Here is a 25,370-nt window from a genome sequence, read left to right as displayed (position 1 = left end):
AGGAAAAGAAAAACATTAAAAAATAACTCAGGTTTTTTACTTAAGCAACCAGGTATTGTCATTAACTGAAAGGGGGAAGAAAAGGAGAAAAGCAGGTATGAGGTAGATGGAGTGGTTATGTAGTGGAATCAAGAATTGCATTTTATACCTATTATATTTGAGAAACCTATTAGATATCCAACCAGAGGTAAAAAGCAGATAGTGGTATGTATGAACCTGGAATTCTGGGGAAAGATCAGACATACTTTTTTTCATCTAAATGAAACATATTTTTAGACAAGTAAATGCAAGAGCAGTGGGGACTGTGTCCTTGAATTTACTCTCACATTCTGAAGTGTTGAAAAAACATAGGGTGGTGTGAAGTAGTAACTCCAAAACCCCAAACTGAAATATCACTTTTTTTTTGTTTGCTTGATGTTCCTACCAACTCAGCTCAAGTATTCCTCCACCAAAAAAACACAGGACTGCCAACTGCTTGTAGCAGAGAATGATCACAATCAGGAAAACTATAGTATGGGTTAAGTTAATAAAGATTTGAAATACTGTATGGATTTGGAAGCAGGTGTGTTGATTCACTAGCTCAAGCCTGAACACAAGTGCCCTCACCAATGATATATAGGCAGAAGCAGCCTTGGGAAGGATCTGTCAGTGCTGCTGCATCAAAAGAGCAGATTCTATGAGGGGCAACTGACTAAAAGGTGTTAATAATGCCTTTTACAGGGGTAGGGGGAGTTAGGTCAACAGAATTTCATAGGACATAAACACCTTCTGACTGGTTGTTCTTCAATATAGTCTCAGCTTTGGATTGATTGGCTTTCTTACTCAACTACACATTCATCCATTCATCTTACTCAATCATGATTTGCCCTGGATTCAGAGAGGGAGAAAAGGGAGGCAAAAAGCATTTCAGCTCTTATAAATGGAACTCTTGAAGTCCCAGGAAGAGTGTGTGTGTGTGTGTGTGTGTGTGTGTGTGTGTGTGTGTGCGCTCAGTCATGTCTGATTCTTGGTGACCCAGTAAGTTTCACATTATAAATTATATAATAAAACAGGCTCATATAATAAACAGGCTCATATAATAAAACAGACTCATATAAAAAGCCAACATGTTGAATTTAATAGACATGCAAATATCAAGAATTTTTACTTGGGCTGATTTCTTTACAGTAGTAAGGTCTAACCCCACAAAACCCCTTTGTAAGATCAATAGGGCAGGAAGTGGCAAAGTCATAATCGGTGACCTTAGATCTTTTTGAAGTGCAAAGAAGCAGAGTAACAGCCTACAGGGGAAAACTAACATCACACCTTTGAATCAGTAAGTGAAGAAAGACATCATTAACAGCTAACATATCCTTTAGTGATACTTTCAAAACCAATTAAAAAATCTCTGAAAAATATTATATTTATGGTTAAGAGTTTAGCCCTTCTAAGAATTTTTTTCCCTAGATACATTTCAGAACTAAAAAAAAAAAATCTACCAGTAATTTTCCATTTGGGAACTTCTTTTTCTACTTTTAATGTAAATCTGAGATTATTTGGTGGTTTCTATGCAAGTCTAATAAACGACAGTAACTGCACATGGGGGTAAGAATGCGGTGTATATACACTTTGAGTTTTATCTTAAAAGTGCCCACGTGAAGACCTAGCCTTTAAGAACTTGTTGCATTCAAAACACTTGAAGACATAGATTGAAAGTGATCATTAAAATCCTCTGAATATGGAACCCACTTCCTTCCAACAAGTATATTGCTGCAATTCAAGCCTGAGACATCCTTCGGGCAGTGAGGTATGTTTCTTCAAATCTTCCAATAAATCCTACCCCACTCCCAGGGGAGGAGAAAAAAACAAAACTTGTGCATCTTATATCTTAGTCTGTTTTTCTTTGGTTTCCACATATTTATATCTACCTAAAGAGGACAGGAGGAAAAAGAGAAGAAAAAGAAGAGAGAAAGAAGAAAGCAAAAGGCCATGAATATTTACTTTAACATGGCAGAGTTAAGAAATGGTAGGTGGTATCAAAAGCATCTGGTCTACCAAGGCATCCATACTCTTAGCTACTCTTCTCAAAGTTCCTCCTCTTCCATCTCTCTTCCTCTGTTCTCTACCTTTTAGCAAACCCCTCCCACCCTAGTCTCTATGCCACCAATGGCCACACCATACAGAAGCAGGGCAAAAAGTAAAGGATGGGCATGTTTCAACAGTCATAATAAATCAGTACAGCATGATAGAGTTAGCCAGTTTAAAAATTTGGTAATTGGTTTGAGCCAACCTGAGTAAGTATTCCAAATTAGTGATTCTTCTAATCACAACCAGCAATAAAAGATTGATAGGATTTATCTAAGACATGTAATCAAATTATGTCCTATAGCTATTTCTAGTCTTTCAATAGGAAAAATGACTCTGTTACTGTTGTGTGTTCAGTTGCTCAGTCCTGTCTGACTCTTTGTGACCCCATGGACCATAGCCCACCAGGCTTCTCTGTCCTTGGGATTCTCCAGGCAAGAATACTGGAGTGGGTTGCCATTTCCTTCTCCAGGCGATCTTCCTAGCAAACCCATATCTCCTGCATTGCAGGCAGATTTTTTACCACTGCACCACCTGGAAGGCCCCTAAAATGATCACAGGAGACCTGATTAATATTTCAGTTCCACTACTTCTAGGCTTTTTCAAAAAATTTCACCAATATTTAGGATTTGAGAGCATGAAAAGAATTCAGACACCTCAAATGCTTTTAATTCATTGGTCTAAAGCTCTCAACAACAAAATTCTCCAGGAACAAGGTGTACATGGATGTTGTTCAGTTGCTAACAAGTTATTGCTGTTTAAGGTAAGACTACAAACTGCCATTCAGTCGCTCAGTCATGTTCAACTCTTTGCTACTCAACGCTATGGCCCGCAGCACGCCAGGCTTTCCTGTTTTTCACTATTTCCCTGCTTAAATGGACATGCTCAAATTCATGTCCATTGAGTCGGCGATGCTACCCAACCATCTCATCCTCTGTCACCCCCTTCTCCTCTTGCCTTCAAACTTTCCCAGCATCAGGGACTTTTCCAATGAGTCAGCTCTTCGCATCAGATGGCCAAAGGATTGGAGCGTCAGCTTCAGCACCAGTCCTTCCGATGCATATTCAGGGTTGATTTCCTTTAGAATTGACTGGTTTGATCTCTTTGCAGTCTAACGAACTTTCAAAAGTCTTCTCCAGCACCACAATTTGAAGGCATCAATTCTGGGGGGGCTGTCCATCTTGGGTGGCCCTGCATGGCATGGCTCATAGCTTCATTGAGTTATGCAAGCCCCTTCGCCACGACAAGGCTGTGATCCATGAAGGGGTGTGTACACGGATGCTATTTGCTAAAAGGAGGAACTGAGCTCCCAGGGAGGGGGGCAATCTGCTAGGAACCAAGACATTCTATGACAAAAGACCCACCTCTGGGAGGGAGTTTCTGCACACAGACTTCACCCCTAGGATACAGCAGCCACGGATGTGCTTCCTCCTGTTAAGTGCTACAAAGCGAACAAAATAACTTGTCACCCTCACTCCAACAATACACACAGATAAGGGAGGTCCAAATTCCTTTAAGAACCAATGAAATAAATGGCAAATTATCTCAATTACACTAAACGATTCTATGACAATCTGCAAGAACGCTGACATTTTCCTTTGTGAATAGCCTTCTGCCAGATAGCAAACACCCTCCAAATACCAGCCACATGGACGGCATCACAAGTATGGAATTAAACACAGGCTCTACATTCCAAACACTGGAGGACACAGGAAAGAGTCAAACTTCCTTTGGGCATATGTTAGGTGTGGCTATATCTTGGGTAACCCTTACAGTGCCAGAAAGGCCTCCCTGAAATTAAGCTGGAGAATAATCCTCTGAGAGAGAGAGTCTAACTATAGGATAGTGTGACTTTATTCAAATAGACGGCCTTTTTCCTCCCTAATCAGGAATGGTGTATGTTCTGGAGGGTAGGAAATGGTGGGTATTTCAAGATAATATTTCAAGGAAAGATGATAAGAAAGACAAGGAAATAGCATAATAATAGCAAGAATATAGCAGTGAAAAAGTTTTCCAAATTAATTTTGTGTAATGCCTGGCCTGTAGGGGGACATATGAGCTAAAAGATATTCCATTCTTCCTGCTTATTTTGGCTGATTTTATAGAACAAAACAATGTAACTACATCAAAGCATCTGCAGAGATAAAATCTAGGGACTTTTCAAAACCCAAGCATGTTTGGAGAGGGGGAGGGGAAGGCAAAGAGGGAACAGAAGTTAGAGGAGGACGGAATGGTGACAAAACTGGCTTTTGAACAAAAGCAAATAGGAGCATAAAACATTTATAGTGTTTTCATTCATGCTATTTCTTCCTAAGTCAATGAACACTTTGGCTTATGACGGATTGACGCCACAGTGAAACTCTTGACAACTTCAAAATCAACTTCATGTTTGGGTTCCATTCTTTCAGGTGATGAATAGTGGGAAATCAGTGAAGGAATGCCACTTGAAGTCAGTCATTTATCATGAACCAAAATGGCTAAGTGCCCCATAAACTGCAATGATCCATTTCCTATTAGCATCACACAACAGAAGGCAGCCTCATCTGCATTAACAAGTCTTACCACCTCTGCAGGCGGAGAGGCTAAGGTTAGGAAATAGGTTATTTTTGTTCTGTTATAAATGCTCATTATTATACCATAAAAAATTCTTTAAGGATATAAACTACTGATTGATACATTAAGGAATTCTTTGAAAAGATCTTCCCCTGCTTAGGTTTTTATTATTATTATATTTTAAAAAATTTAAACCTGGTAAAGTACTTTTACTGTTTTCACCCAGCCTCTACCTGGATTTCTCTACATAATACAAGTTTCTCTTACCATAATGTCAAACATCATGACAGACTACAATTAAAATAATTTCCTGCTTGCCACAACATTTAGGTGACACTGACACATTTTCAATGTCCTAAGTTTGACAAATACTAGGTTTCCTAATTCCAAGAAAAGGCATGGCCATAGCACACCATGACTTAAACTAAGACCATTAAAGTGTTAAGATCGATGCTTTTCCCATACACACAGTCTAACAGTTTAAATGTGTTAGTGGCTCACATCCACATGACTAGTGACACTCTTGCCTACAAACATGGTCAGGAGTTACCTTCCTCCAACAAATGGCATCACTTCTAAACAGAAAGAAAAAAGAAAAAGAAACCCAAATGGCAAGATGAGAAAAGTAACTAAGGAGAATGGGTACCATTTAAAAAGATGAGGAAAACAGGACTGTTTACTAAGACAGTATGCATCTATACTTTTTTAAAACTTCCTCTTTTGAAATGAAGGACTGAAAGCACAAAAAAAGATTTTATCTGATAGTACAATTTTGAGTTAATTTTTAACTGCAGAATGTAATTTAAAATACATACGCAAAGCCCACTACAATATTGTAAAGCAATTAGCCTCCAACTAATAAAAATAAATGAAAAAAAATAAACTAAATATAGCTCTAAAATGACAGAGGACTGTGTAAAATAAAGAGCACTGTAAATTAAAAAAAATAAATAAAGGTGTAATCCACTGTTAAAAAAAATAAAAATAAAAAAATAAAATACATAAGGTATTTTTACTGTCTGAGGATTCTTCGGCCTTCCCTCTACTCCTTCATTCTATTCTTCAAAAGAAATATCAACAAACTTGGAAAACAAAAAAGGATATGGCAAACTACTTTTAATCATTAATACTCAATTATGAGCACCCTGAGAACAGTTATTTCAAAAAGTTACAAATTCCCAAGAGGACAAAGAGGAAATAGACAAGGTCCATGTCCTCAAGATGCTTATAATCTACTGAGGAATACAGCATGTGCCTGTTAGTCACTCAGTTGAGTCTGACTCTCTGTGACCCCACGGGCTGTAGCCCACCAGGCTCCTCGATCCATGGAATTCTCCAAGCAAGAATACTGGAGTGGGTTGTCATTTCCTTCTCCAGGAATATAGGACACCTTCATAAATAAGAAAAATGTTTTAAAAGCCCTGCAGCAACATGGGTGGGCCTAGAGATTGTCATACTGAGTGAAGTAAGTCAAACAGAGAAAGACAAATACAAATGATATCACTTATGTGTGGAATCTTAAAAATGGTACAGATGAAAAAAAATGGTACAGATGAACTTATTTACAAAGCAGAAATAGAGTTGTAAATAAAAAAAAAAAATCTTATGGTTATCATGGGTGAATGTGGGGGATAATCTGGGAGACTAAGATTGACATAGACATACTTTTATATATAAAATAGATAACTAACAGGAACCTACAGTGTAGAACAGGGAACTCCACTCAGTACTCTATAATAACCCATATAGGAAAAGAATCTAAAAGAGTGGATATATTGTACACATATAATTGATTCACTTTGCTCTTCAGCAGAAACTAACACAATATTGTAAATCACCTGCACTCCAATAAAAAAATTCTTTAAAACCCTGAGTTAATTATTACAAAATCAGTATATATAATAATACTTTTAAAATATCAGAACTAAAAAAAAATACTTGATGACTCATTAAAAAGGATTTTTTGGGGGAAAAAAAAGGATTTTTGGAAATAGAGAAAGAAAGAATAGACTATGAGCTGGGGTGACTCAGAAAGAATTCACGGAAGAAGACAGCTTAAGCTTGGTGTCGAAGAGTAAGCAAGTTAGTGGACTGATAAGTTCAATATTTTTTCCAAACAAAATAATCTCCAAAAATATACAGGCTCCCCTAAAAGTGTTGTCCTAACTAGAATACATCACTCTGAGTCTCCACAACTGCCTGCCTTTCATACTTGGACTTTTAACCTCTCCATTTCCTGAAATTCTCCCTCACTGCCCATTCACCAAATGATGACCATCATTGTTATCCTTTCTCCTTTGAAATCACTAATAACCCTCAAGTCAGAAGATCCCACCCACCAAGAACTAGAGGATCCTGCAGAATTAGGGTTGCCTGTTTATGACCTTATTTATGTCAAGTAGATTTTAATCATTAGAAACTTTCCTGACTCTCTGAAAGGATGCCCTACAAGGATAAACTAAAATAAAACAAAAAGTTACACGGGATCTCCAAAAAAGATGTCTGTTACAATTTCTTCCAAGCTCAGCCCTGGAGATTTGGGGACAGGTATTTACATGTTATACAGATTCCTAAAGCATGATCAAGCTCTTAACTCTTGGCCTTTCTCAACTTTCATGGGAATTACTGGAACATGTAGACCATGTCTTCCCCAACCATAGAACACCCTCGGCCCAGTGCATTGCATGTGCTTCTGCCAGGAAAATCTTTCTAGACTACGAAACACTACACAGAACCCCTTTGGATAAAAAACCTCCAGGGGATCACCACTACTGATGGAATGCAGTCCAGTTCTTTAGCTGGAGCTGCCCTGCCTTTTTCCCCCTCAAGGCACCCAGAGAGGACGCAAGAATATTTATAGAGCACATAGATAACCAGAGATGTCTTGCAACAAGAAATACAAGCGTCCCCAGCGGCTTGAGGGCAAAGTAGTATCACTGCCCACCTGTAATTCATTCCTAGCCCAGCACAAGAAAATCTGGTTAGGTGATCTGTCCCTCTTCAACCATATCTCTCATTTCTCCTCTACAGCAGGGAATCTCAAACTGTACTGTGCATACAGGCCACTGGGGATCTTGTGAACATGAAAATTCTGATTCGCTAAGTCCGAGACGAGACTTGAAATTCAGCATTTCTAACAAGCTTACAGGTGGAGATGGCTCTGCTGGTCTGAGGACTGCACTTTGAGTGAAGGAGATGTGGACAGTGGTTCTCAACTCAGGCTGCCCACGAAAATCACCTGTGAAGCTTAAAAAAGTCAGCTGCCTAGGTTACAACTCAGACCAACCAGAATCTTTAGGAGAGCTATTTTTAAAGCTCCCTAGGTAATTTTATTATTATTTCTTTCTTTCTTTCTTTATTGGCTGCATCACACAGCATGTGGGACCTCAGTTCCCCAGTCAGGGATGGAACCCGTGTCCCCTGCATTGGAAGCGCTTAATCACTGGACCACCAGGGAAGTCCCTCCCTAGATGATGTCAGTGTGCAGCCAAAGTTGCATTTTCTACTTGAGCCAGACTATTCTCTCATTATTCCCCGCTCCCTGTATCCCTGCCGCTTCTCTGCTCAGCTAAGTCCTACCCTTCTCATAGGGCCTGATGTTAGTCCTCCTCTGGGAAGCTCCTCCAGCTGTGGATGACATCAGCTGCACCCCCTCAGACCCTCTAGACTGCCTCTCTCGTCCTTGTCCTCTGCCCTGAATCAGCAGTGGAGCGGGCATTGCTCCAAACATGTGCTGCTGATTACCCGCCTTCACATACTCAGGCCTGGCAGGAACAAATGTTAGATGCACCTTGGTATGACTCCGAGATGCACTTTTGGGGAAATTCAGCAAATAACAGCAAGGGAGTTCTTTCACATCTGAATTGAAAAACACATGTACTGTCTCAATCAGGAAGGAATATTTTCAGGCCTTGACCGTGCTTGCCAGTTAACCTCAGTTAGGTTCCTCTCGGTTAAGGATAGCAGGGCTTCTATCCAGTCACTAAGATCTGCTCTCAAAAAAGGGCGAAGGGAAGAAAGAAGCTGGAGCCCAGGGTCATGACCTTTAGGGTGAGATGTGGAGAGGCTCAAATAACAAGCCATTCCCCCCACAGGGAAGCAAGAATTCTCTGGGAATGATGGTCATGGGAGCCCATTCAAATTTGGGAATGAATGCACTGGCTCCTCCAGTTTAACCGACTAATTCCCTAACTACTCCAATTTAGGATATAAAAGGCTCCTAGTGCCATAAATATGCAGAAAAAGCAAGGAGTTGTCAATTCAGGTATTCTCAAAACCTGAGTTCATGAAACGCTTAGTTAATGGAATAGACGATCTCATAATATCAGTCTATTTGCCAGAAAAACATTTTCAATATGAAACTGGAAATTTTTTAAAACAAAAGGAGTAGACCTCGAGTATTGGGAACATGTCACAAAAGACAGACAAGGGAAATCCATCATAATTCCAAACTGAGAAGAATTTGAAATGAGAGATGGAGGGTCACTGATGAAGATATTGATCTCTGAAGTAACAGGCCTGGATTCAAATCCTGACTCTGTCCACTTTGTGTCTGCAGGCAAATTCCTTTACCTTTGTAGACCTCAGTTTTCTCTCCGTGAAATGGGGATCCTAAGGGCAACTCATGCGTGTGTTTTACATGATAAAGGGGCACATTTCTGCAACAATGCATACCATACATATAAGTTTTATTTTAAATACTTTTAAATTTTATTTTAAATACCGTACATATTCAAAATGTTAAATTTGTTTTTAATCTGTTCAGTTAGGCCTTTACCACAAGAGCTATGTCACAAAGTATAGTATTGCAGTGATCTACACTTAGACCTTACCAAGCCACACTTACCAAGCCACCTGAACCTACATACATACATATTTTTAATGCTTCAGTGTTTCTGCACTCTGCATTTTACTTGTAACGAACTTTCCCGACTTCCTGCCCTTTGCCTCTGCCAAAATAATTAAAATAACTGCTCCTATTATTATTATTTTGTTTTAAAGTCTCACTCCCATGAAATCTCCTCTCCTCTGGGTCCATTCCCTGTCACCTCCCCATTGGAGGCTGTCTCCTATGCTCCTTGTTTGTTGAGCTCTTTGCAACCCCATGAACTGCAGCACGCCAGGCTTCCCTGTCCTTCATTATCTCCTGGAAATGTTTGCTCAAACTCTTATCCATTGAGTTGGTGATGCCATCCAACCATCTCATCCTCTGCCACCCCCTTCTCTTCCTGCCCTTAATCTTTCCCAGCATCAAGCTCTTTTCTAAGTCCTATGCTCCTAGAACATATCATAGGGACCTATATTGGAGTACATATCATACTCTGAGTTGTGAGCACCTATGATTCTTTCTCTCATTTGTGAATTTACAGAGCCATGCTGTCCAAAGTGGTCACCACTAGCCTCATGTGCCACTATTAATATTTAAATTAATTAAACATAAATTAAAACTCTCAGTTCCTCAGTCTCATGAGCCACATATCAAGTGTTTGAGAGACACATGCAGCTATGAATACCATATTGGGCCATCATCACAGAATATTCTCTTGAACAGCAATATTCAGGAGCTTCCCTGCTGCCTCAGTGGTAAAGAATCTGCCTGCAATGTGGGACACCCGGGTTCAATCCCTAGGTTGGGAAGATCCCCTGGAGGAGGAAATAGCAACCCACTCTAATATTCTTGTCTAGAGAATTCCATGGACAGAGGAGCCTGACGGGCTACAGTCCATGGGGCCACAAAGAGTCAGATAAAACTGAGCGACTAAACAACAACAAATTCACCCTCTTGTGCAGGGATTATGTCTTGTTTATTCCTAGTGCCTCGTACTTACTATAATGAGTCTGTAAATGCAGGACAATATCCACAAACACAGGCATGTCTATACATACTCTTTTGGCTGAAAGAGAAAGGATTAATTATTCATTCATGTTTGAGCTTATAAGAGAAAATATAAATATCTAGCATCACCACACGGCTGGCAATGAATAAAGGATGTTTAATCACGCTTCCCAGGTGACGCTAGTGGTAAAGAACCTGCCTGCCAATGCAGGAGACATAGGAGATGTGGGTTTGATCCTTGGGTTGGGAAGATTCCCTGGAGAAGGAAATGGCAAGCCACTCTGGTATTCTTGCCTGGAGAATTTCATGGACAGAAGAGCCTGGTAGGCTACAGTCCATTGGGTCACAAAGAATCGGACACAACTGAGCGACTTTCAGCACAGGAATCATATGAATGAAGTTGGGTAAGAAGTCGAATTCCTTGCCTTCTGTTATAAGTCATAGTTATTCAACCAGACAACTATTAAAATTTTATTTTAAGGGAAATCAGTACAATGGCTGAGTAGTCAGTCCTGTTTGGTGGTTTGGTTGCATCTTGCTTGCCTCATCTGGCCAAGTCCATATGCTCCTTAATCTCAGCCCCAGTGTTTATCCCTCTCACGTGAAAGCCTGTAAAGCACCTCTGAGATGTCTCCAACAGACTCAGACCAGGTCAACAGAACACATTTCCCCGCAGGGCAGAGCAGGCAGCAATACCATTCCTCTGAATCCTGTTTGCTTCCCAATGATTTCCCCAGCCGCTCTCTGTCCCTCGACCACCCTGAACAAAGATGCTGAGATACCAGTTACTAAACTGCCCTGCTTCACGCCACGATGCCACCCAGTCCCGTGTTGGTCATCTCTTCCCTTGTCCCTCCAAAAAGCATTCAACCAAGTCCAAATCCGACAAAAAGATCTGTGTTTTGCTTGCTGAATGCCCCAAAGTACCCCCGCTGTGCTCACGCCTTGCTGTCTCAAGTTAACAAATTTAACTGTGATTTCAGTAGCTTTCCCGCAGTCTTACCCTGTGACCAAATTTCAGGACCCAGCCTATCATGGCATTCATTGTGTGCCACCTAATTCTCCAAGAAGAAAGTAACAGAATATTTTTTGCTCATTGATTTGCTGATCAAGAGCCATATTTCTGGTCTTCCTTGGTGGCTCAGTGGTAAAGAATCTGCCTGTAAGGCAGGAGACCCCGGTTCAATCCCTGGGTCAGGAAGATCCCCTGGAGAAGGAAAGAGAAACCCACTCCAGTATTCTTGCCTAGGAAATCCTATGGACAGAGGAGCCTGGTGGGCTACAGTCCATGGGGTCACAAAGAACTGGACACAACTGAGCGACAGAGCATGCATGCATGCAAGGAAGCCTGACAGGACATATGCAGTTCTGTGCAGTGTGAGATCCACTTTCTACTGGAATTACAAATAGGAAGTGACATTTCCTTCAGAGATAGCTTAAAACACCCCATCTACTGCCATGCCACGCAGAGCACATTCATCTCACAGAGAAAATAAACAGGCGTCGCATCAAGAGACTGCTAAAAAGAAAAGGCACAGAACGGCAGCACTGTAAACGGATAATGTGAATAATCAGCAAAAGCAAAGACTATTCACAGAAAGAAGAGCCTTGTATAGAAACCAAGCATGCAGACGTGGTATTTGAGCCTGCCCTGGAACAAGTACATCAGTAAAACACAAGAGCCTTTCTCCTCTTCTGTGACTTGGAATTAAGGTCCTCAAGCAAGAGGGCAGACCTCATCCCCACACACAAGCTGGAGGACAGAGAGAGTCCAACCCAGATCACGGCAAGGCATGGCGCCTGGCTGTCACCAGCTTCCCAGACAGGAAGAAACGGAAAACCCATCCACACACTTACAGTTCACACCGTAGAATATTCAGAGTAAACTATATAGACCAGTGATTCTTACTTCACAAGGGTGGCTTCTGTTGGCTCTCAAAAATCTTTCAGGCTTTCAGTGTCACCTCATAGAGACGCCTGCACACATGGGTTGCGGTGGTGGTTTCAGGGCTCCCAGAAATTCCACAATCCACCCTCTCACACCCCAAAGTAGTCTCTACTTCATGTATTCTCTTTCTTTAAGGTTTGAGGCCCCAGGGAAATGCATGAATTTAGCCCTACAAGGAAAGCCCAGGGCACTAGTTATTTCTCCCACTTCACAGTTCACTCCAAGGTTGGCTGATTCATAAGTTCAGCATGTTGTTTAACACAAAGCCATCATGTTCATAGTATCTTCGGGAAACATGGTCCATCTCTGCTTCTCTCCACTAGTAGTATAAAGAAATAAAAATACAAGCTTTCTCTGACCCTGCACGCATTCACCCAACACACACTGCATGCCAGGTAGTACCCCAGGTCCTCAGCAACACGGAAGAGAAAAAGCACTTACTCCGTAATGGTGAAATCAACACATGCTCAGCAGGGAAGTGCCCCAGGTGTCCCTTACCCGGGCTGACGGTGAGTCAGAGAAGGCTTCACCACAGAGGTAACACGGAGCTGAATGAAGTCAGGCTTTCCTCAGGCAAATGCGTCCGTGAGATCGGGGGCAGGGGAGAGCATTCCAGGCCAGCCGAGGGGACAGTGCATGCAGAGTCACTGAGATGTGCGAACGCCTGGGTTACAGGAACAAAGGGGCAAGTTCTCAGTGCCGCTCGGGCACAGCCTGGGCAGGTGGGAGAGGAGATGAAACAGCCAGATTACAGCGTGTAATCACCTGGCTGAAGAATATGACAGCATGTTGGCCTAGGGATCATTTTTAGTTAATGATACCAGTGGAATGATAAAGAAAACTCCTTCAGAGAATGACCTGCTTGCCTGGAAAAACATTAGGCAAGCAGTAGGACAAGTATTGCTCGCTATGAAGTTAGGAAGTTTGGGATGGACATGTACATATTGCTGTATTTAAAATGGATAACCAACAAGGACCTATGGTATAGCATAGGGAACTCTGCTCAATGTTATGTGGCAACCCAGACAGGAGGGGAGTCTCGGGGAGAACTGATATATGTACATGGATCAAGAGAGTTTCACTTCCATTTTTCACTTTCATGCATTGGAGAAGGAAATGCGCAGTCCACTCCAGTATTCTTGCCTGGAGAATCCCAGGGACGGGGGAGCCTGGTGGGCTGCCGTCTACGGGGTCGCACAGAGTCGGACACTACTGAAGTGACTTAGCAGTAGCAGTAGCATGTCTTGAGTCCCTTCGCTATTCACCTGAAACTATCATAACATTAATTGGCTATACCACAGTACAAAATAAAAAGCTTTCTTAAAAATGGAAAAAATTATTTTAAAAATAAATGAATTGTATCAATCAAAAAAACAGAAGTCTCTTTACCTAAATAACAGCTACTAATACCACTTATACAGGGCTGCTAAGCCTTGCACACTTTGAGCCTACAATAAAGGTTTGCCATAAATTTGAGATGTTTTGTTTCAAATGAGCTGAGTTTGGGGAGTTTGAGGGGGAAACAATATCTAAACGATGATTTAGAAAGAGAAATGCAGCCACCTGCCCAGTAGTTATGGATTAGATAAGTATTTATATAAGATGTAATTTTTTTAAAGTAATAACATTCATATTAGAGTACTGTGATATCAAGATAAAACAAACTTAGTGGTTTTAACACCAAAAGATGAATCATCCATTTCATACAAAATAAGAGCAACTTATCTGAAATATACCCATTTGAATGCAGAGTTCCAAAGACGAGCGAGGAGAGATAAGAAAGCCTTCCTCAGCGATCAATGCAAAGAAATAGAGGGAAACAACAGAATGGGAAAGACTAGAGATCTCTTCAAGAAAATTAGAGATACGAAGGGAACATTTCATGCAAGGATGGGCACAATAAAGGACAGAAACAATATGGGCACAATAGAAGCAGAAAAGATTAAGAAGAGGTGGCAAGAATACACAGAACTATACAAAAAAGATCTTCATGACCCAGATAACCACGATGTGATCATCCACCTAGAGCCAGACATCCTGGAATTTGAAGTCAAGTGGACCTCAGGAAGCATCACTAGGAACAAAGCTAGTGGAGGTGATGGAATTTCAGTTGAGCTATTTCAAATCCTAAAAGACGATGCTGTGAAAGTGCTGCACTCAATATGCCAGCATATTTGGAAAACTCAGCAGTGACCGCAGGGCTGGAAAAGGTCAGTTTCCATTGCAATCCCAAAGAAGGGCAATGCCAAAGAATGCTCAAACATCCACACAATTGCACTCATCTCACATGCTAGCAAAGTAATGCTCAAAATTCTCCAAGCCAGGCTTTCACAGTACTTGAACTGTGAACTTCCAGATGTTCAAGCTGGATTTAGAAAAGGCAGAGGAACCAGAGATCAAATTGCCAACATCCGCTGGATCATCGAAAAAGTGAGAGTTCCAGAAAAATGTCTACTTCTGCTTTATTGACTATACCAAAGCCTTTGACTGTGTAGATCACAACAAACTGGAAAATTCTTCAAGAGATAGGAATACCAGACCACCTGACCTGCCTCCTGAGAAATCTGTATGCAGGTCAAGAAGTAACAGTTAGAAATGGATATGGAATAACACACTGGTTCCAAATCGGGAAAGGAATATGTCAAGGCTGTATATTGTCACCCTGCTTATTTAACTTATATGCAGAGTACATCATGAGAAATGCCAGGCTCGATGAAGCACAAGCTGGAATCAAGATTGCCAGGAGAAAAATCAATAACGTCAGATATGCAGATGACACCACCCTTATGGCAGAAAGTGAAGAACTAAAGAGCCCCTTGATGAAAGTGAAAGAGGACAGTGAAAAAGTTGGTTTAAAACTCAACATTCAGAAAACTAAGATCATGACATCCGGTCCATCACTTCAAGGCAAATTGAGGGGGAAACAATGGAAACAGTGACAGACTTTATTTTTTTGGGCTCCAAAACCACTGCAGATGGTGACTGCAGCCATGAAACTAAAAGATGCTTGCTTCTTGGAAGAAAAGCTATGACCAGCTAGACAACATGTTAAAAAGCAGAGACATTACTTTGCCAACAAAGGTCTGTCTAGTCAAAGCTATGTATGGCTTTTTCCAGTAGTCATGCATGGATGTGAGAGTTAGACTGTAAAGAAAGGTGAGTGCTGAAGAATTGATGCTTTTAAACTGTTGTGTTGGAGAAGACTCTTGAAAGTCCCTTGGAAAGCAAGGAGATCAAACCACTCAATCCTAAAGGAAATCAGTCCTGAATATTCATTGGAAGGACAGATATTGCAGCTGAAACTCCAATACTTTGGCCACCTGATGCGAAGAACTGACTCATTGGAAAAGACCCTGATGCTGCTGGGAAAGATTCAAGGCAGGAGGAGAAGGGAACAACAGAGGATGAGATGGTTGGATGGCATCATCGACTCAATAGACATGAGTCTGAGCAAGCTCCGGGAGTTGGTGAAGGTCAGGGAAGCCTGGTGTGTTGCAGTCCATGGGGTCACAAAGAGTTGGACACCACTGAGCGACTGAACTGAAATGGCTGACTGATCTGAAAAATAAAGTCTGAAAACTTACTTTATCCTTGGAATATGGTACAACTACTAGATTTCATGGAAGCCTCCTGACTCTCTTTTTTGGCTACATCTGGAAGGTAATTAAAAGGATCCATTTGGCAGTTGAATGAAGAAGGAGGATAGGAAACCGGGTATTCATGCTATTATATTTTTTAACAGAAACACTCCAAGGCCAAAGCTTACTTTTGTTGTTGTTGTTGTCTAGCCACTAAAGCATGCCTGATTCTTTGTGACCCTATGGACTATAGCCAGCTTGGCTTCTCTCTCCATGGGATTTTCCAGGCAAGAATACTGGAGTGGGGTGTCATTTCCTTCTCCAGGGGATCTTTCAAACCCAGGGATTGAACCTGCGTCTCCTGTTGGACAGGTGGATTCTTTACCACTGAACCACCAGAGAAGCCTAAAGCCCACTTTACCTTCTCCATTTCCCAAAAGCCAAGTAGCAACACAGCATTTGTCACAGCCACAAAGACAGGGAAGGTGGTCACTAGAAGCTGTTACAACTTGTCTTTCTCAGTCGTTATAGCCAGTGAGCTGTTGGTTATGAATAAGTAGTTCGGATGGAGCCCTTTTTGCATTTGTCCCAAACACTCTGCATCTTCAGCAGGGAAACCTTCTTTTTGCTGTCATAATTCTGAAAGCAATTACTAGCAACCCAGAATGGAACCTGTTGCTATGGTAATGGCATACCACCAGCAACTATCACCCATGGTCAAATATATATATATATACCATCTAATGAAAAATATGTATATCATCTAATGAATCCACCTGCAGTACAGGAGACCCCAGTTCGATTCCTGGGTTGGGAAGATCTGCTGAAGAAGGGACAGGCTACCAGCTCCAGCATTCTTGGGCCTCGCTTGTGGCTCAGCTGGTAAAGAATCCACCTGCAATGTGGGAGACCTGGGTTCAATTCCTGGGTTGGGAAGATCCCCTGGAGAAGGGAAAGGCTACCCACTCCAGTATTCTGGCCTGGAGAATTCCATGGTCTGTATAGTCTTTGGGGTCGCAAAGAGTCAAACATGACTGATCGACTTTCACTTCGTAGTTTAATTACCTAGATAAAGCAGGAAAAAAAAACAGGTTATCACAGTGACTGTATTTTTCTCATTCAGATAAACAGACTGTTCCCTATCCTACACAAAACCAAGGGCAAGACTGAATGCAAAGTAAACTGGAATCAATCGGCACAAAATTATTAATTACTTAAGCCAGTGTCAGCAAAATGGTAGTTTACATTCCATACAAAAAGGTATGTATATTAAGGATAAGACTAAAAAGCATATTTTACTGAAGCTCCCCTCTGGTGAATCTTCACCATCGTATACTCCAGGGAACCAGAAAGAAAGAGAGATGACGGCTAGCATTTCCTTTCAGTAAGTCAGAGTCCCCTCCATGCATTGGGCAGCTCCATCTGTAATTCGCAATCTTCATCTTACCATCCTCAGGCCTCAGAGGGTGAGCAAGAAAGAGAAAGAAAGGTGATGACCTTACAAAATTTATGCCACTTGTTTCAATCTCTCAGTCAAGAAGTCACCATAAACTAAGTCTGTACAGAACAACAGGGTGACCAATATGCTCAGTGACAAGAGGAGTCATAACTAAAATCAGAGCAAGCCACTTAAATCGGGGGGCATCCCTGTATTTCTTGCTAGCCATGGCCTTGGAAATGCAAGAAGACTGGGAAGAAAGGTTCCAACATCCAGTGCCCGCAGAAAGAAGAAAGCGTAACAGGAGATGTGGGAGAGCATGCCTTCTGTTTCAAAAGTATGTCTCGCTTCTGGTCTGTCTCAGACTTGCTCTTCTCTGCTACCACATGGCCCCTCAACCTCCTCATTACACCAGTCTTAGGACACACACAGTGTACGGGTATGTATGTGTGTTTTAATGAAAGGGCCTGGTTACCAAGACTATCACTGCTGTAAAAGTAACTTTCCTCATTTCAAAATGGGAATAGTGATATCTACCTCACATGGGTTGCTATGAGGAATAATTTAAAGGAAATGACTTTATAAGCTGGAAAGCATTGCCTCAAATGTTATTTCCAAGCATAACAGTGCCTTACAGCAGACATTTATCATTTCCTTATTGGCAATGTATTTTATCAACCTCCCAAAGTATATATTGTGAAGTTAAATAAAACATTTCTGTATCCCCTTGCTATCTTTCACTATTAAAAAAGAGCTACATGAAGGACTTGCATAGTGGTCCAGTGGTTAAGAATCTACCTTCCAATGGAAGGGACATGGTTTCAATTCCTGGTCAGGGAACTAAGATCCCACACGCCTCACAACTAAAAAACCAGAACATAAACAACAGAAGCAATAATTGTAACAGAGTCAATAAAGACTTTTAAAAATGGTCCACATAAAAAAAAACTTTCCTTTAAAGGCAGGTAGAATGTCACCCAGAGAATGCCAGAAAAATAGAAGACAGCTGTTTTCCTTAAATACAACTTTCCACATTTCTTTGGAGTTTGAAAAGTATAGGTTATAGAAAAGGAGTATTTTTAGCTCAGCTCTCAAAAATCTCCTAGATGTATGCTCAGAGACAAACTATGAAAACAACAATATTTAATTAATGTGAAATGTAGCCTTTTCATTTTTATTTACTATTGATAAGGAAGAAATAACCCTGTTGGCATTCTTCAAAGCTGAGCTCACCACCATTCATTAATATGCAGTGCAAACCGGTCAGCTCAGAGGAGTGGTACGTGGTCCAAAATCAGCAACCTGGCTGCAGACCTGCAGGGGTACAAACACGTTCACTGCAGAAATGAGGGACTGGAAAACTTTGCTCCACAGACAGACACACACCTATTTTCCCCAACTGGGATAAAATGTTCCTCTGGATAGACTTCTTATTTACCTGGGGGGAAAAAAATCCTCATAGCCTGTTTTCATCTGTGTGTGTGCTTTAGTTGATCAGTCATATCCGACTCTCTGCGATCCCATGAACTGTGGCCCCCCAGGCTTCCCTGTCCATGGGATTCTCCAGGCAAGAATACTGGAGTGGGTAGCCAGCCCCTTCTGCAGGGGATCTTCTCTACCTGTGCATCGAACCCAGGTCTCCTGAATTGCAGGCAGATTCTTTACCATCTGAATTATCAGCTCACACAACCCAAAATGTCTTATGCACAACAAATAAACAAAAAACAAAAACAACAAAGGCAATAATATTACACTGACTTTAAATAACTTAAAATAATTTTTTAATTTATTATATGCAGGTGGGTTTAAATTGATTTTGATATTCTTCTCTTACCACAGCAAGCCTGCTAAAATCTTAGCAGAAGGACTCTTCCTCTTCATTAGATTAGCACCTCTGCTCAAATGAAAAGATGGTAAATTTAACTCTCATGCTTGGTTTAGAAATATATTCAAGGGTAGTGTTTCTCTTGTTAAAGGTAGGAGTAAGTCCAAAGATATTTGGCTGCCACAGGAAACAAATGTATTGGGTCTTTTTTTTAAATTAAAATTTATTTTTAGTAACATAAAAAAAAAATAGATAATTTCCAAGAAGCACAGGTGACAGGGTTGAATCTGAATGTCTGATAATAAACAATCACAAATTTTCAAGTCATGTATTAGGGAATATGTATTTCAAATAGCAATGAACACTGTACTCCATTTTAAAAAAATATTTATTTTATTATCTGGCTGCTCAGGATCTTAGTTGCAGCATGTGGGATCTAGTTCCCTGACCAGGGATTGTACCCAGGCCCTCTATTTTGGGAGTACAGAGTCTTAGCCACTAGACCACCAGGGAAGTCCCTGTATTCCATTTTAATTAAAGAAAACTCCCTCACCTCCCCCAGGAGTTACTTTTACTGAGTACCAATAATGCAGTGGAGTGTGCAGCTCTTTAGAACAACATGTGCAAGTTCTTGTTCTAAGTTCTGCTGTGGGGAAAAAAATAGCATCCATGACTAATTACACACTCTATTCTATTTCTTAAGCAAACAAATAAAAAACTCAAACTCCTAACAAGTTTTAGAGAATTAATCTTTTAGAGGGTAAACTCATTTGGAAAGCCATGGCACTAACCGGCTTAACATCAGTTCAGTTCAGTCGCTCAGGCGTGTCTGACTCTTTGCGACCCCATGGACTGCAGCACCCCAGACTTCCCTGTCCCTCACTGTCTCCCAGAGTTTGCTCAGACTCATGTCCATCGAGTCAGTGATGCCATCCAACCATCTCATCCTCTGTGGTCCCCTTCTCCCCCTGCCTTCAATCTTTCCCAGCATCAGGGTCTTTCCAATGAATCAGTTCTTCAAATCAGGTGGCCAAAGTGTTGGAGCTTCAGCTTCAGCATCGGTCCTTCCAATGAATATTCAGGACTGATTTCCTTTAGGACTGACTGGTTTGATCTCTTCAACATAGCTTACGTTATACTTAACATAGCCTAGATTAAATTCTTTATCCTATGCAATGGAGAGACTACAGAACTACATGACTAGAATTAGATTTACAGGGCTTCCCTGATGGCTCAGTGGTAAAGAATCCTCCTGCCAATGCAGGAGACACAGGTTCGATCCCTGGTCCAGGAAGATCCCACATGCCACGGAGCAACTAAGCCCTTGCAACCACAACCTCCGAGCCTGTGCTCTAGAGCCTGGGAGCCGCAAAGTGAAGCCCACGTGCCCTACAGCCTGGGCTCCGCAACAAGAGAAGCCACTGCAATGAGAAGCCCACGCACCGCAACTAGAGAGTAGCAACCTCCACTCACTGCAACTGGAGAAGGCCTTTGCAGCAGCAAAGACCCAGCACAGCCATAAATAAATTAAATAAATGAATATTTTTTAAAAGCATTAGATTTATAGAATGCCACCTAAAAATTGGAACTGAGAATCTCTGGCCTAGTGTTATCACCCACCCTAGGTTCAGTCTACTTCACAGAGTTATTTTGCTTCAGCCATGACTATAACCCTCAGAACTGTCTTTTGCTAAACCACTTCATCTCTCCTGTGTGTGTGCTCAGTCACTCAGTTGTGTTGGACTCTTTGCGACCCCATGGATTGTAGCCCGCCAGGCTCCTCTGTCCGTGGAATTTTCCAGGGAAGAATACTGGGGTGGGTTGCCAGCTCCTACTCCAGTTCATCTCTCCTATTCAAGGGCAAATCTCTAAAAATTTATACAAAAGACAGTTGAAGGACTAAAAAGAGCGGCTAATGAGCTATCTGGTATCCAAGGACACTGATAATCCTCAAGTCCATGGCTGAAAATGCTAAGCGAGATTTGCCAAAACCTCTCTATAAAGACACTCATTTAAGAACCTAAGAAATCTAGGTTCTAGGTTACATACTCCAACCATCTGACAATCACACCATTCATCTGATGTGACCTTGGGGCAAGTTACTCAATCTTTTTTAGAGCCTGTTTCCTCATCTGAAAAATGAGGTTAATAGTGCTACTGCACAGGATTCTTGTAAAGATGAAACAAGATAGCCTAGGTAAAGAGCTTAGTACTATATTTAGTACATAATGGTACTTAGTAAATAATTCTGCTACTGTTCCATCTTCACTTCTGCAGCCTCAGGTTTGAGTAGGTATTTATTGTTTGTCTTTTACTTAAACTCTCATGGCTTAGGTCTTGAAAGTCTCACTGTGTTTCATTTTACCAGTAAAATCAATCTTAAATATGAAAGCTATTTCCAAAGATGCCATTTCAATTATATCACAAACTCCCCCTTCCTTCTCAAATCTTTTCATTCTACAGAAGAAGAAGAAACTCAAAACATCAGGATCTTTTCTTACCCCTGAGCTTTCATTATAGTCAAACAGATCTCCTAATGGACTCCATGGACAGATGATCCAAGCCCCTGTGTGGGCAATCATGACAGCCCACCCTCTAATCCAGTGCTACTCAAAGTGTGGTCCAGCAATTTGACTAAGTAATTTTAGTCTGTTGGATCTAATTTTTTAAATGGAGGTTATATTTTGTATGTCTTCTTAACTTTCATTTTTCTCATTATTTATGCTTGTCACATTTCACAAAATTATTAGTCAACTTGAATTGAAAAGAAAGAAACTGGTGCTTCACCACACACAGTTTGAGAAGCACTGCTTTAATGTACTGTCCTGTTCGATTAAATGCTATCTTCCGAGGTTCCTAGAGCAAACCTAGTCTCCTTTTCCCAATACGGAGGGTTCCAGGTAACCTGACCACTGAAGACAATACTAAGCTCTAAAGAATCCACTCTATCTGAGCGACTCATTGGAAAAGACCCTGACACTGGGAAAGACTGAGGGCAGGAGGGGAAGGGAGCAACAGAGGATGAGATGGTTGGATGGCATCACGATTCAATGGACACGAGTTTGAGCAAACGCCAGGGGATAGTGAAGGACAGGGAAGCCTGACGTGCTGTAGTCCATGGGGTCTCAAAGAGTCAGACACAACTTAGCGGCTGAACAACAACCTCAGGAGCAAACACAGTCATCTATTATATACCCGTGTAGTTGTTCTGTGTGGGAATCTAGCTAGATGACAACTTACTATGGTAAGGAATTTAATATAGGATTAATCCATCTGGATTAATCCCTTCTAGACATTCGCTGAGTTTTTTCACTCTCTGAATGAGATGATTCAGTTAGAAAAATATTTAAATAAGTGCTCCTACTGCATGAACGCTGAGGACAACATTATGAGGAAGGTCTAGCTGGTCTGTTTTTTTTTTATCAGCAGTGTACAGTCATCAACATCATCTCCTTATCTGTAAGGGGACTTTTACCAGTGCTTTCTACATGAATCATAAACCACAGTCACCATATACAAAGCCAGTATAGGAAGCTTCTGTTGAAATTTTTTGATGATCAAGTACACAAAAATGGCCACCTGTTTAAGTGGATGTCTAAGTTCCTTCTATATTGAGTCAGAAATTTAATTTAATAAACATGTTCAAAGAATTATATGAGGAGGTGATGGTATACCAAGATTAACAACACACACATCCCAGACTCAAGGAGCTTACAACCTAGTTGAGGGATAACGTCAGTATGCAAATAACTGTCATGCAAAGTGACACCTAGTAGGTGCTGTGTGAGATTTATAAAACTCTGTTTATAGAGAAGTTCAAACAAGATCACCTCACAGCTTTTTAAATGGAGGTTATATTTTGTAAGTCTTTTTAAATTTGATTTTTCTCATTACTTCTACTTTTCATATTTTACAAAATTATTAGTCTACTTGAACTGAAAAGAAAGAAACTGGTGCTTCACCACACACAATTTGAGAAGCTGGGAGGGTCTAGATAGGTTTTATGGAATATGGTCCATTTGAGAGAAACTTAAGAGGATGGATAAGGCATCAACAGCTCATAGGATAAGGCGGAGAATGAAGAAATGAGCATGAGATTAGTTTTACATACACACACACACATACACACAAACTCCTTTGCTTACTGCCCATAAACACCCTTCTCAAAGTCTATGGAAATTATATGAAAAACTAGTCTGTCATTTGTAAAAGCTGTAAACTGTTAAGGAAATCCATTCTCTCATCACTGGATTATACTGTATTTTATGGTTGTTAACTCAAAAAAGTGAACGTAATAAATCACATTTCCAAAGTCAGGAAAAGGACAGTGGCTCAAAGAGGTGTTCAGTTTCCATGTATACTATTAGCAAGGTTCTTTAGCTATAAGATATTAACAGGGATGTCTCTAAGTTAATCAAAGGTGCAGAAGCCCAGAAGAGAACTTGTATCACCTAGGAATTCTCAAGACACTTGAGGAGGGGGCTGAACTGAGGAACAGACCTAGTTGGTATTAAAGGGAGCTGACTCTTCCGGCAGCCTGGAGAGCATGTGGACATGGAGATCACAATCAAGTAAACACACACAATCTCTACCTGACACTTCATCTCAGCAGACCCCCAGGGTCTCCTTATCTGTTAGCTTCTGCCTGGCTCTAAGTCATGAGCATCCCAGTTACCAAGACCAGGAAATGGAATTTCTTAAGGATTAAAAAGATATGTTCTAACAGTTGTTTCTTTACTCTCCATTTCCCTGGAGTCTAGAAATGATTCTTCTTTTCCATTAAAGTTTTCTTAGTGAAAAATATCCTTTTTGCTACATATCATAAATATTCCTCTTATTTTCTGTTTTAACCTACCAAACATTTGCAGATGAAGCTGGAAGAACATGGGCTTTGGAGAATCAGATAGATGCAGGTTTTCCTGGAGTACAGATCACACCTGAGACAGTAGTAGGAGATGAAGCCATGGATGAAGGATTGGAGAATCAATCTAGATGCAAAAATGCCTGGAGTATAGTTGGTTCTATTATGGATTACTTATACTCGATTATTTATCGAGTGCTTGTTGGGCACATCACATGGATTCTCTCATTTAATCTTCACAACATCTTTAGACAAAAATACACTTACTAAACCCACTTTACAAGAGAGGAAACTGAGACAGAGAAAAACACACTTAATTGCTAACATTTATATGAATGCTAACATCTATGTAAATGTTTACATGAACTTTTCTCCTTTTCTCTCAGGACTAAGGGCAATGATAACTTCATTGACTGGGAGAAGAATAAGAAAGGCAGATTCCCAAGATGCATTTCGGTGCCCAAAGCAAACACACAAAACAAGATCTTGAGACCTACAAATTCAGTGTTATCTCTATCAAAATTCCAACTGCTGGTTCTTTTTGGGGGGTGGCACAAATTAACATGCTGATCCTAAAATTCACATAAAAATTCAAGGGATCAAACTTTGCCAAAACAATTTTCCAAGAGATCAAAGTTGGAAGACTTACACTTCCAGTTTCAAAACTGCAATAAGCCAAGAGCTATAGTCATCAAGACTGTGCTGCTGGCATAAAAATAGAGATACAGGTCAATGGAATACAGTTGAGGATTCAGGGGGGGGAAATCTTAAAAATATTTATTTGGCTGCACCAGGTCTTAGTTTCAGTACCTGGGATCTAGTTCCCTGACCACAAATGGAACCAGATCCCCTGCATTGGGAGAGCAGAGTCTTAGCCACTGACCCACCTGAGAAGCCCTCCATGGTCAACTGATTTTTGATAAGGGTGCCTAGATAATTCAATCAGGAGAGAAGAATCTTTTCAACAAATGGTGCTAAAGCAGCTACATATCAACATACAAAGAATAAAGCTTGACTTTATACTATACATAAAAATCAACTCAAAATGGATCATAGACCTAAAATGTGGGAGCTGAAACTACAGAACTCTCACAGAAAAACAAGGTGTAAATCTCTGAGACTTGGATTAGGCAACAGTTTCTTAGTCATGATACCAAAAGCACAATGACAAAACAGGAAACAGACAAACTAGACATCATCAAATTAAAGACTCGTAGGCTTCAAAGGACACTACTAACAAAATGAATGCTCCAGCATAAGTGAAACT

At 40.8% G+C, this 25,370-nt stretch overlaps 1 protein-coding gene across 5 annotated transcripts in view; it reads right to left on the bottom strand.

The window, feature by feature from the left end:
- GREB1L (GREB1 like retinoic acid receptor coactivator) overlaps positions 1-25,370 on the bottom strand; it is a 246,567-nt gene that overhangs the window by 172,574 nt on the left and 48,623 nt on the right. For 4 of the 5 annotated variants that reach the window (XM_070452719.1, XM_070452722.1, XM_070452723.1 and 1 more), the window contains exon 2: positions 12,843-13,115. The exons of the other annotated variant lie outside the window; for it this stretch is intronic. The gene's annotated coding sequence lies outside the window, so the exon portion shown is untranslated. The remainder of the gene's footprint in view (positions 1-12,842; positions 13,116-25,370) is intronic. 5 annotated transcript variants of the gene reach the window in all.

The sequence above is a fragment of the Odocoileus virginianus genome, chromosome 22 (genome assembly GCF_023699985.2).
Source record: "Odocoileus virginianus isolate 20LAN1187 ecotype Illinois chromosome 22, Ovbor_1.2, whole genome shotgun sequence".
NCBI lineage: Eukaryota > Metazoa > Chordata > Mammalia > Artiodactyla > Cervidae > Odocoileus > Odocoileus virginianus.
The sequence above is the reverse complement of the archived record's forward strand: the minus strand, read 5'-3'. Positions and strand labels throughout refer to the sequence as shown.